Consider the following 13,589-nt stretch of genomic DNA (forward strand, 5'->3'; position numbering starts at 1 on the left):
CAAGACATTACTAAAGGTAGTTAACCTTATTGTAATTATAACACATGATGGTGTCATGTTCAACTCCTATCACACAAACAGGTAGTACTTGTGTTCCTACAATTAGGTTGTTCATCTCAATAAAAATGGACAAATATCATGGAGTTTAACCAAACTTGAACATCACTGCCCCTTAATCAATGAGTCCTTGAGATACACACTTCGATTTTACATTTGAACAGAGAAAAAGTACCATCATTCTTCCATAACTCAAGAAATCAAAACATTTGTAAAATAAATATAAGGATAAATCACTGATAAAGAAAGCAATCAAGATAATCCTTAATTTGGATAAGATATTGCCAAGATCTTCACAGATATCAAGTTTTCTAACTCCTCTAATGAATCTTTGCTCGCTCTAAGTCTTCTTCTCAACTAACAGTGGCACCACCTGAAGTCCTATGTAGCTTGACACAGCCTGATGTCCCATCCTACTTTGCTCAATCATCATCTTTGTGACCTAACATTCTAACTAATTACTCGTAGGTTTATATCTATCAACTGAACTTAATTCTACATAATCTCTATCATTTATTTGTCAACTATTATAGAACTTCTCACTATAATCTAACAAAACTCATATTATTCTATCAATTCTTGATATCTTAATCAAAAATACGAAACAATTTCCAAATATTTCCATTATACTCCAGACCATAGAGGAATCTTTACAAATCTTAACTCAACTGCTTACTATCAAAGCTCTTTAAATAGGTATAACTATGACTTTCATAAAATAATACCACTCTAAATTAGTCAACATACCAGCAATTGGAATATCTGAAATTATGCTATCTATAACTATAGACTCTCAAATTAATCATCTAACTTGATTTTATTCTTCTCACACACATTGACTATCCCGAGATAGTCTTAATTACCCTACCTTTATGTGAGGTTACACAACACTTATTTTCTATTAACCTATTACTGCAACTTACATTCTAATTTCAATAACTTATAACCTATAGCCCTCATACCAACTATGACGTCCCTCAAATCCGGGGGTCCAGATTTTACTTTACTAACACGAAAATTCTTTTTAAAACTTAGATTTTTGAAAAGACAGAAAAATCAAATAATTTAAAACATGAATATTTTGAAAAGGATTTAAAATAAAATCAGTTTAACCCCCTAAAACACATGATCGAATACATGTTACAATATTGAAATTTGAATCAACCACTATTATTAATAAACAACATCTTTCACAAAACCAGATCATCTTCAATAAGAAGAATCCCTGATAATCCATATACAATAAGACTTACAACTGAATTACAATTACATAACCCTAAGTGAAACCAACCTCATAAATTCTTCTGCATACTCTATTTGACACCGGATAACTTAACAACCCATGCTCCTCGTCCAGCATTATCCTTATAAGCGATCATATTCATGTGACTCATCTTTAATCCTTCATGAAATGATTATAATTATAAATAGCAAGAGTGAGCAATAATGCTCAGCAAGTATCAATAAAGGAATAAGAGTTCTGAAACATGATAAGACGAGTTGATAAGCTCATGGTACTTTATAAAAGATACACAATTCTATTGCATCAGTTGAAAACTAGAGAATTTAATCTTTCAAAAGAATTATTGAATTGGACTTATCACATTTTAATTTGAAAACCAAGGGTTAGGTTGCTATCAGTCACGCACTAACCTCGAGCAAGGCATCCAACCATGCTCTATCACTCGATCCAAAGCACATTGCCCTACAATTGACCACAAATCTTGTCCTCTTTTTAGAAAAACAATCCAATTCTAATATTTAATTCAATAAAACAATTCAATTTCATAAAACAGAATCATAATAATTTTTTTATAAAATGTTTGTCTAAAACAACATTTGAACATGATAATCAAATCTGGTATAGAAAAGTTTCCATATGAAACAAAAAAGGTTTTGTAGTTATGAAAAAAATTCAAATGTACAAAGATATGCATTTATTACATGAAAGATACATGGTAATTTTGAATATGCGCTCTGAGTGAACCCACTGCCTCTTCCACCGTTGTAGTTTCTAAATTTCCAAAAGCCTTGAAACAATTTGAAGAAATCTTTGATAAACAAACCTCAGTAATTTCTTAACCACATAGGAGTCAGGAACATCTTCTCCCAGTACTACTCTAATATTGGTAACAAGAGCACTTAGTTTGAAGCAATAGTTTTCTAACTTTTCATTTTCATTGATTTGCCAGACATGATTTGTGTAACACCTCCTATAAAATTATCTTCATAATGTAAAAAGAATGGAAAAAGGAAAGCAATGAACTAGCACAATCCCAAAAAGAAGCCTTTATAAAGAAATTTATCATGAACACATTTTTCTTGATAATGATTTGAATCGATATGCAAATATTCAGTGGAAAAAAAATAAAATTTGCTGCTACTAATATTAGTGATAACATCACTTTTATACAAGGAAATCAAGAAACAAATGCTAGTTGTGCTTGTTTGGATATTTATGATCCCAAAAGTTATGATAATTTTCCCCAAATTCAAGAAATTTATTAATATTAAATGATCAAAAAGAGATTTTTCAATAATTAAGGACCTAAGGATAGATTTTCTAGATAATAAAGTACTAGTTATTTTACAAATAATTTGTCCTATGAAGAAAAATGTGATAGATGATAATTAGTGTAGTCAAAGGAATTTATGGATTTTGATAAGATATTTTTATTTGTATTTCATGTTATTTAAAAAATATTAACAAAGAGGATATAGATTAAAAAAAATCAAAGATTTAATGATTGGATATATAGTAGTGCTAGACTTAAAGAACATAACTAGAAGAAAAAAAATTAACAAAGATGTTTAGGAGTAAATTAAAGAGTGATTGACACTTTGCACCCTAAAGTTCGAAAAGCGTTTGGCTTTGCACCCCTTTGACCATGTACCTTTTTCATTTTGCACGCCACAATTTTAATTCTTTTTCAGGAGTATTTTGAAATATTTTTAGGAGAAACCCAGCATATCTGGAAGGCTGGACACTCCATCAACCTTGCAGCCACGTTCTAAAGCAATTATACTTGTTCTGTACACATTTCTCACCTTTTTACCTTGTTCTTATGCATGCTTATTTCATCTATAAGTTAATTAGAATGAAATACGTGGTAGCAATCAGATTTACTTCTCATTTGATATTTTTTTGTATTGATTGAGTTTGTCATTATAGATTATGGTTATAATTAAGCTGAATTGTCCTTGATGTTTTTTTACTATGGAAGATATCGTATGTATTTTTAATTTTTACTGCTTAAATTTATCTGCCCTTATTTAAGCCTCACTGGCCACCGATGTTTCTTCTGCTCATGTAAATGTGTTTTGTTTGATTATAATTAATTGTTTTTTCTAGGTAGCTGGTGCCGCTTATGGCTCAGAGTACAGGGTGGTACTCCATACCCTTAAGACAGTAAAGTCTGCTAATGGTTTAGTTTTCGGTATTATTCGTAAGCCTTTCAGCTTTGAAGGGGCGAAGGCGCAGAAATGAGGTATGTTAAAGTGATCTTTTATCTTGAATTTTATCTTCTACTATATCATATATGGTGTGGAGTGCATATTAGTATATATAGAGTTATATTATTCAATTTAGAACATCGAGCACTAATGTATTAAAATAGCTACAGGTTTATTAACTACTGCTTCATATATGGTGCATGGTGCTTTTATAGATTTTATATTGTTCGGGTTAGAACATCTTTTATTTTAAAAAACTCATGAAAAAAATAAAATTGTGGGGTGCAGAGTGAAAAGGGTACCTCTGTTAATTAACTTTAATGGTCAATTCAACCGAGAGTGATTAAAGGGGTGCAAAGTAGGGGTGGCAATGTTGGACCCGACCCGACAACCCGACACGAATACGACCCGTACAATACGAATTCGGGTTGGAGTTTTTCGGATTCGGGTCGAATTCGGGTTGACCCAAAACCAACCCGAAAAAATCGGGTCATTTTAGGGTTACCTGGAATTACCCGAAAATTAATATATAATATAAATATTATATACATTTATGTAAAATACATATATTTATATTATTTTTGTAATATTTATTAGTTAAATTCAATTAAAAATTTATTTAATTTAATATAAATTATTTTATTGAATTAAAATGTAATTTATTTATTATTTTAAATATATATTTATTAATAAATATTATTTTTCGGGTCGGGTTTGGGTTACCCACGGGTAGTGCGGGTCGGGTGCGGGTTGGGTATTCTGACCCATTAAAATTTTGGGTCGGGTTTGGGTTGGGTAAATTTTTTGACCCGCAACTGTCAACCCAGCCCGAAACCCGAAATTGCCAGCCCTAGTGCAAAACAAAGCGCTTTTCAAACTTTAGGGTGCATACTGTCAAAAAAAATTGTGTGAGACCAAATCGAAAAAGCGCCTAAACATAAGGAGTGCAAAGTGACAATCACTCCATAAAACTCTAAATTAAAACCAACAACACTCACTAGTATAGAATATGCTTTTAGTGTCGGTTAAATTAGGCCTTTAGCATCAGCGTTTCAGCGTAGCGGCGCTAAAGATAGGTCCTATTGCGTCGGTCAAACTGCCGATCCCTAAAGTCTGTTTACGTCGGTCATACGGCGATGCAAAAGATACATTAACCGACGCTTAAAGTTGTTTTTTGCGTCGCGTAGTCAAAGTTCCGACGTTATAGGGTATGCTTATAGCGTCCGCTGGTCAAACTGCCGTCGCTTAAAGATGATTTTTTTGCGTCGCATAGTCAAAAAACCGACGCTAAAGGTTGAGTTTTTAGCATCGGACAGTTAAAATGCCGTAGTTTAAAGTCCCTATTTAAAAAAATATAATATTGTTATATATTCGCATAATTGATAAATTATATTATATACTCTCAACATGCTCATCCTTAATTCTTAATTCATGTAAATAAATCCATATGGAAGTACACAAAGACAAGAACACTAAATTAAACTTAAATTAAGAAAATTTAATTAGGAATCTGCATCTATTACATCAATCAAAATATAAAATATTGAAACTACGGACAGTCCATAGTTCTTTTTTGAATCTACATATCAATACTGAGAAAGTCTTGAAAATACACTAATCAATCCGAGTCTTTCTTCACTCGTGTTTTTCACTAAAAACTTGGACTCGCCTTCATAGACTGTCCGTCTGCATAATACGAGTATATGAATACAAATGAGAAGCAACATCATGTGATCATCCAACAATACACATATAAATGCACACACAACAACAATATAATACACAAAGTCACAAACTGCATATTTGTTTTACACACTTAACAAAAATACCAAACCATTACATCTTAATTATGGAAGTTCTGAACACAACAATAGTTGCTAATTAATTATTAAAATCACACTGATCCTTGTAATTCCAACTACAAGGTCTGCAATTACAAGGTCTCCCGTTACAGAATACTAAGACTTATTACACACCAAGACTAAGTACCTGGATAGCTACCATATACAAGATTTTAGTAGTAACTATGATTCATATACAAAAATTTGTCTTTAAACTATGGCCAAGATTGTTTAGTCGCACATCAAAGCTTCAAGATGTAGTTCTATTTCAGCCTGAAATCTTTAGTTGCTTATTCTAGTCAAAGGAATAAAGAAGCTAAAAAGTTATTTTCCTGATGAGTTTATTCATGTGATGATACAAAAAGTACTTTTTGCAACGCACCTTTTGTGTCGGCATTTTAAAACACCGTCGCTTAAGATCTTTTTAAGCGTCAGTTTTGAACTTAACCGACGTATAAAGTCATATTTTTTTATTTTTAGCGTCGGTTGTTTAAAATACCGACACTCCAAGTGTATTTTTTACTACGGTTATCAGAACACCGACACTTAAAATCATGTTTGCGTGTCGGTTCATGAAGTACTGATGCTATAAATACAGTGTTTTAGCATCGGTCCACTAAACACCGACGCTTGAAGTGTTGTTTTTAGCGACGCCACGTCTTTATGCGTAGTAACAGATATTTTGCTGTAGAATCAATTAGTCATACCTCCCTGAGAGAATCATTTAGAAGATATATAATTTCTTTCATCCTGATTTCTCGATCTCAATTGCTAATTTTGGAGGAATCTCAATTACTAATCTCGACTGGCGATTCGCTAATCTCTAATCTCGACCGCTACTCTGTTGTGCTCTCTGTTGTACTTTGCTTGTTCTTTCCTGGGATTGCTAGGTTTCAATTTGTCCGGTTGTGAAATTAGGGTTCTTTGTTGGGTTTCTAGTATGTGAAATTAGGGTTCTTTGTTGGGTTTCTGGTAAATCTCAAGAACAGGGGTCCTTTTACTTGCCAAATCAGGTATTCTTGTGCCAAATTAGGGACTTTTTTCTTATTTTGTATTTTTGCATATCTTTATATTTTCCTTTGATTTTGCTTGTTTTACAATACTAGTTTCCATCATGTTGAATTTCTACTAGCAACCGATTGCAATACTTGTTTTGGATATCTTTATGTTTTGTTTTATGTTTTAGGTTTATACTTGTGTTTTGGAGATAAGAACTGCAGACTTTTATCTTGGGTGATTACGTTTCCTTTTTTTCTTTGTTATCCTTTTAAATATATGTCTGGCTTAGGCAAATCAAGATACTTTTAAAGCAAAAAACATGATGGTATTCAGTCCCTTGTAAGTCGTGCTATTATGTGGCTTCCTTGGCACAAGTATATAATTTTATTTTGGAGGCAAAACATATTGCTCTGAATTTTCTGAATTTAGAGTGTCAAACTAAGTTATCCACACAATAATAATGACTTCTTCTAATCAGATAAAATTGCACATAGCGTGCCCTGTGGTATAATTTATTTATTTTTTTGAAGAAAAAGAACATGAACCTTCTCTTAGGCTTGCTAAGTTAACCCAGTTGATAATAGAAATTAGTATGGATGAGAGGATAACAAATATCTCATGTTCTGTTTCGGATCTTTCACTGGCTTGTACTCTAAAAATAGAAGAGGAGGTTGCAAAAGTTGAAAGAGTCAGTTTACCCTTTCACATGTGTGATTTTTCTGCGATGCTTCATGATTCTTAGTCATTTGGAAATTCAGATTCTCTAGTGTCTGTCAATATATATATATGTGTATTTGTTTATTGGTGTGTTTGTAATATGCCACTGCGAGCAACTCTAACCAAAGTTGCACGGATCGCGGTTCGATCCGGCGCGTGGTACGAGTACGGGTACGTGGAACGTCAGTTTGTGTGAATCGGGTACGATGAGTGGTGAATCGGGTTCGCGGGTCGAAACAAGGATCCCATTTTTAAATATATTTAGTTAATTTTAAGTTGAATTTTAAAATGCAGCTAAGTTTGATGTTTAATTCAAAATTTATTAGTATATATTTTAATTAAATTTATTGATTTTGTTGTACAACTTAAAAGATTATTCCTATATTTAAAAAAAGGCGAGTGAGAAAAAAAAATTCTAATTGTGATATTAGCTCAAATCAAGGAATCTTCAAATTTATGAGATTATTTTTAAATCTTTCTTTTTTAACTAAAAGTGTACAGTTTTAGTTTTAATTTATAATAATATAATATAAGTTAGGTCATTATCTATATAATATAAACAAAATAGGCACAGAGCCCCGTACACTACAGACAGAGCAAAAGGCGTCTTCTTCACTTCATCTTCTTCTTTCTTCACTTCACTTTTTCTTCTCTCCTTCTCTTCTTCGTATAAAGATGCACAATCTGCTGTCAGCCTGTCTTCTCGTCCATATTTCCTCCTTTCTTTCGATTTTAACATTGTTCATCGGAGTTGCAGTGGTTCGCCGGATTTACCGAACTGGAACGTGAACCGCAAGGAACTGGGTCGATGTCGACCCGCGTTCGGGAACGTCCGATCTGGTACGCGGATCCATAGGGCGACCCGCCAACCGTGCAACTATGACTCTAACAGAGCTTTACAGAGTCAGTTTTCTTCTCATCCACAGGCGTATCACTTTGGTAATCACCTGGCACCTCAATCTCCACAGCAGCAGCTTCACAGCCTCCTAGGTCATCAAATCTCAGTACCCAAACTCGAACCGGGTAGACGCAACCTAACTTTGCAGATTTTAATTCGATAGTTTGGCATCATCCAACAACAGTCTCGATTTTGTCAGGTTTTATAATTGAGAAGGTAATACTGATTTATGGTAGCATCTTGTACACTATGCATATGGTTTATACTAGGGGTGAGCATCGGTTTTGAGGGTCCAAACAGAACCAAACCATAATTATCGGTTTTTCAAAACTTCAATCCAAAACCAAACCGTTAAGTAGAAAAAACCGAACCAAACCAATCCGTTTAAAACGGTTTGGTTCGGATTGATTTCGGTTAAAACCGTTTTTTAATCAATATAACAAATTCAACAACAAAATTAAACTTGAAATTTTAAAACATGAATGGAAAGTTTGAAATATATTATGAATTTGTATATTAGATTTTAATTATATTTAAAAAAGATATTAAATTGTAAGAGCTTGTAAAATATAAGGAGAGGGAGAAAGATGATAAAAATGTTATTCTTATACTTTTATTTAAAAAAACAAAAAGATAATACATACAAATTAGTATATCAATATTCTTTAAAAAAATATGATAATAGTTTTATATGTTTTATTTATCACATATTTTGTAGAATATAATTTTATTATCAATATATTATTCACACATGTATATTATTATTTCAATATATATATTCGGTTCGGTTTGGTTATATCGGTCGGTTTGGAGGTAAAAACCGAAACCAAACCGAAAAAATTCGGTTTTTTAAATTTCAAACCGTAACCAAATCAAACCGTTAAAAAACCGTAAAAATCGGTTTGGACGGTTTGGATCGGCCGGTTTAGGTCGATTTGGAGAGTTCTTGCTCACCCCTAGTTTATACATGTTACTAGGGCTGTTTAACGAACCGAGCTGTTCGCGAACAAGCTCGAGCTCGGCTCGTTAGGCTCGGCTCGTTAAGTTAACGAGCTCGAGCTCGAACACAAAAAATTGTTCGTTAAGTAAACGAGCTCGAGCCGAGCTTTTAGTGTGTTCGGCTCGAGCTCGGCTCGAGCTCGGCTCGAGCTCGACTCGAGCTCGCTCGGCTCGAGCTCGGCTCGTTAAAGCTCGAAAAGCTGTAATATTTTTCGGGTTTTTTTTATAATTTATATATGTTATTGAACTCAGAATTCAACATATAATATATATATATATATATATATATATATATATATATATATTTTAGTGATGTAACCAAAATTTCGGAAAATAATAATTTTATATGGTTTGCTATTTTAACAGTCAAGTAGAAGGTTAACTAGTACCGCTAACTAGTGTTTAATCCTAATTTAGTGTTTCAATATTTTAAAAAATATTTTCTTACCGATCCAACCGTATGGATGTTAACATATATACATATTAGTGATATAAACAAAGTTTAAAAAAAATTAAAATTATTTGGTTAGCTATTTTAAGAGTCAACTAGCGGTTTGTCCTTATTTTTTTTCTGGCTCGGCTCGGCTCGACTCGGCTTGTATTTGTTCGCGAACAAGCTCGTGTTCGGCTCGTTAGTTAACGAGCCGAGCTTGAACACAATTTTTGTTCGATAAAAAAGCTCGGCCCGGCTCGGCTCGTCAGAAAAAAAATTAAAGCTCGGCTCGGCTCGGCTCGGTTCGTGAACAGCCCTACATGTTATAGCTGAAAAGATTCCAGATATAAAGAGATACAATACTGTTGGAAGGATCCAATATAACAAGATGGATTTAATGCAACTCCTCAACAAGTATACTCCAGGGATTAATTGATTCTTGCTCGCAATGGACAAAAATATGGCTAGCTTTCGCGGAGAGCACATGTTTGATAGCAAATTTAGTTAACTGGTTGCAATGCCTCTGCTTGTTTTCCCTCTGTAGTCCTATATCTCTGCAGTAGATTATATCCACATACCTTAAGGTATAAACCAAAAAGTGAGGTTGAGACTTCGATACCCAATATATGATGCAATTTACTAATATGATACCGGAATAATATGTAATTGTTTAGCTGATGAATATAATTTTCATTGGTTTGATTGGAACCAATAAATAACTTAGGATTTTTTGTTTTAGCTGAGGTTGCTACTGGTCAACTGTGTTGTTAATCAGTACTGAGTTGCACCTTCTAAAGATAGCTGAGATTCCATGTATTCAGTTGCATTTACTTTTGTTATTTGTCTGGTCAGGTAGCAGCTTTTGTTGAAATCCATGATATTGCTGGGCTTGTTAAAGGTGCTCATGAAGGTCAAGGACTTGGGAACAATTTTTTGTCTCACATCCGTGCAGTTGATGGCATTTTCCATGTCTCGCGTAAGATTGCTATTTTTCTTTGCATTATCATTTTAAGCCACTTTATGTAAATAATCCCATTCTTATTTTTTTCTTTTCTTTTTTTTTTGAAATGGCCTTCGGAGTTATTATTATATCTTCACATGTCAATTATCTACTTGCTACTATAGCCTGTTATTTAATCCAGTACTTGAAATTTGTTTTCTATTTTCAATATTTTAGTTAGATTATATCAAATAGGACGAGCATTGGAAGCCATGGATCCATTCTCGAATAGATAGCTACTCCCTCCGTCCCATCCGTCCCATTTTATATGACCTTATCATTTTTTGCACGCTTTTTTAGTTAGGTAAAAGAAGTACTTGCACATAATACTATTTGTGATTTCTTTTTTGTATTAAAATTTAAACTTTAAACTTTTATACAAAATAAAAATTATGAAAAAATATTATATAAAAGTACATCTATCGAACACATTGAAGTACGTGTAAATAGTGAACAAGTCACATAAAATGGGACGAAGGTAGTATTAATCAGAAATTGTCAAGTGTATCTTATGTCAGGTTGATGTGTATTAGGATTTATTATTAATCTAGACATGCTCGGTATCATATGCAAATTGTATAAGCCATTTGAATCTGTAATTGTATTAAAGCTCTTTTTCATTTTTTATTACTTTTAGCTGTATAAGATTTGTCAATCTATGGCTATGTTTTTTGGTTTTACGCTTGTGCTTTAACAAATAACTTGTAGGTGTTATATAATCTAGTTATCTACTTATTTGCTATTTGTAAAAGGATATTTGGAAATTTCAACTCCTTGCTATGTGTTTATTGAGTTTTCAGGGATCAAAGGCCACCTCTTACTTTTTCCTCACTGGTTCAGTTTATCTTGCTGGCACTTGTTGGGTAAGCTAGTCTGCAGCAACATCATTTTAGCTAGCCATGTCATAATCATTTTCGTTTATTAACTGATACTTTTCATTTCTTCCATAATCAGAATCACTGCAATAACCTTTGTCATGGCTTCTGATCTAAGGCAATATTAAATGTAAGAAAATAGAACAAATATGAACATATGAAATGTTGTGCACAGAAAAGAGCTAGTTCGTGAGTATGTTTATATATTAATTCCTTTATTTATGATGGTTGTTTCCAGAATAAAAAAGGTTAAAATTATGAGGATGGATGGCTTGGCCAAAATTCTTGGAACAAATGCTAGCATAGGAGGTGCAACAATCATTACCCTGTGTAAAGGTCCTCCTCCGCTACACAACCAGCAGTCACAGCAACCACTAGAAATTCATTCCCTAGCCAATAAAACATAGAACTATACGTGGGGTTGTATATACATTCTTGGACACTTCTTATCATGGGCTGGTTGGATGGTGTTTGAGGTATTTAATCTGATTACAAATAGTTCACTATCCTATCATTAATATTTGTTTTGCCTCTTCTATGAGTTGAGCCTAAAAACGTATATTTCTTTGTTGTATGCACATATATCCACTCTATGCCTACAGGGGACGTAAGATACATCTGTTAAGCTATTGTCTCTCTAATTTTGCAGGCTCCAGTGGTGAGGAAGTATCAAGCTAAACTATCACTGACATCATTTACATGCTTTTTTTGACTGACTACTTCTGTTCTTAATAATAGCAGCCTTTTTCGAAAGGGATCCCAATAATCGGCAAATCAAGTCAGGGGAGGAAATGTTATATGCTGTAAGTGCTTTTGTAACATCATATACGTGTGTATTATTCATTTGAATATATACATGTAATAAATTACTATTATGAAAGAATCATGGTTGTAGTATGGTTTCATTGTACACTTCAGATGATGTAATTGCAAATTCCTAATTTAATTTGTTTTATTTAAGTTTAATTTGGTTTTCTTGACTTTGTGTACTTCCATTAAGATTTCTTTACATGAATATAGGATGAACAGGTTAAGAATATATATATATATATATATATATATATATATATATAATATCAATTATTTATATATATATATATATATAAATAATATATTTTTTTAAAAATGACTTTAAGTGGCGGTATTTTCAAAATAACCGACACTATAAGTAGAAGTTTAAGCGACGGCACTTTGACTACGCGATGCAAAAAATCATCTTTAAGCGACGGCATTTTGACCAGCCGATGCTATAATCATATCCTTTGGCGTTCGCTCTTTGACTAGGCGACGCAAAAAGTAATCTTTAATCGACGGCTTTTTGACAAGCCGACGCTATAAGCATACTCTTTAGCGTCGGTTCTTTAACTAGGCGACGCAAAAAACAACTTTAAGCGTCGGTTAATGTCTCTTTTGCGTCGCCATTTGACCGACGTATACAGACTTTAAGTGTCGGCTGTTTACCCGACGCAATAGAACCTTCCTTTAGCGTCGGGTTCATATACTAGGTAAGTACCAAACTCCATTTTTATTGCTGTTGCAGTTCGAGTTTAAGTCGCTGACTATTGGCTGTGTAGTTTTTATTTTTCATTTTAACAGGGGCCCTAAAGAATTGGAAATAATGAAATAGGGAAATATTTCTTGCAAGTAGGAGTAAGTGCTGTTGAATGCCAACTAGTTACTTAAAAGCTCAAAAACTAACATGACAGATGAACTATTAAAAGAAGTCTTAGCAAGTCAAGTGTAGAGTATTTTTTTTACGTTTTTTTATTTAAAATTTGGAATTACACATAAAATTGAAACATAAATCACAGAAAGACTTTACTTTAAAGAATGAGTAGTTCCAACGCGACCACTGAGAAGCTAGAAGAATCATGTGTTATGGAGCTAACAGGCAGGTCAATGACTTCTTCCTACAAATCCTGAATAACAAAATTGAGAAAAAACATGTGAAGCAGCCAAACAATACTAAACAAATACGAAGTACACTTTTCTTGTCTTTTCAATATCAAGCACCTTGTATTTAATACAATTGTGGTTTTGTTTTCGGACATATAGCACACAAACTGAGAGAAAGAGAACCCTCAGGCACAAGTTGATTAACATATACCCTGATCTACTGGGAACTTAGTTTGCAAAACAATGGTCAACACTGCATAATATTAGTTCTTTTTTAATTTCGAATGCATGAGGTGATTACTTCATAAACATTTAAATAATAAACAAATAATATTTAAATCAAATTAATTGGGTAGTGACTAAAACATATAGCTTCGCCACCTATCCCGACTAGTAAACACCCAACAGCAGAGCAAAAGTG

At 33.1% G+C, this 13,589-nt stretch overlaps 1 long non-coding RNA gene across 3 annotated transcripts; it reads left to right on the top strand.

Moving 5' to 3' along the window:
- The first annotated feature begins 5,954 nt into the window (after window positions 1-5,954).
- LOC108208539 (uncharacterized) lies at window positions 5,955-12,238 on the top strand. Of its 3 annotated transcripts, XR_010288778.1 has the most exons (7): window positions 5,955-6,364; window positions 7,994-8,181; window positions 10,250-10,373; window positions 11,198-11,260; window positions 11,352-11,402; window positions 11,511-11,748; window positions 11,922-12,238. It is a non-coding gene; the product is annotated as an uncharacterized LOC108208539 (long non-coding RNA). The 3 variants fall into 3 exon arrangements; XR_001804323.2 differs by lacking the exon at window positions 7,994-8,181 and having other exon boundaries at window positions 5,961-6,364; XR_010288777.1 differs by lacking the exons at window positions 5,955-6,364; window positions 7,994-8,181 and adding an exon at window positions 9,961-10,000.
- The last annotated feature ends 1,351 nt before the right edge of the window (window positions 12,239-13,589 follow it).

Source organism: Daucus carota, chromosome 2 (assembly GCF_001625215.2).
Source record: "Daucus carota subsp. sativus chromosome 2, DH1 v3.0, whole genome shotgun sequence".
Lineage (NCBI taxonomy): Eukaryota > Viridiplantae > Streptophyta > Magnoliopsida > Apiales > Apiaceae > Daucus > Daucus carota.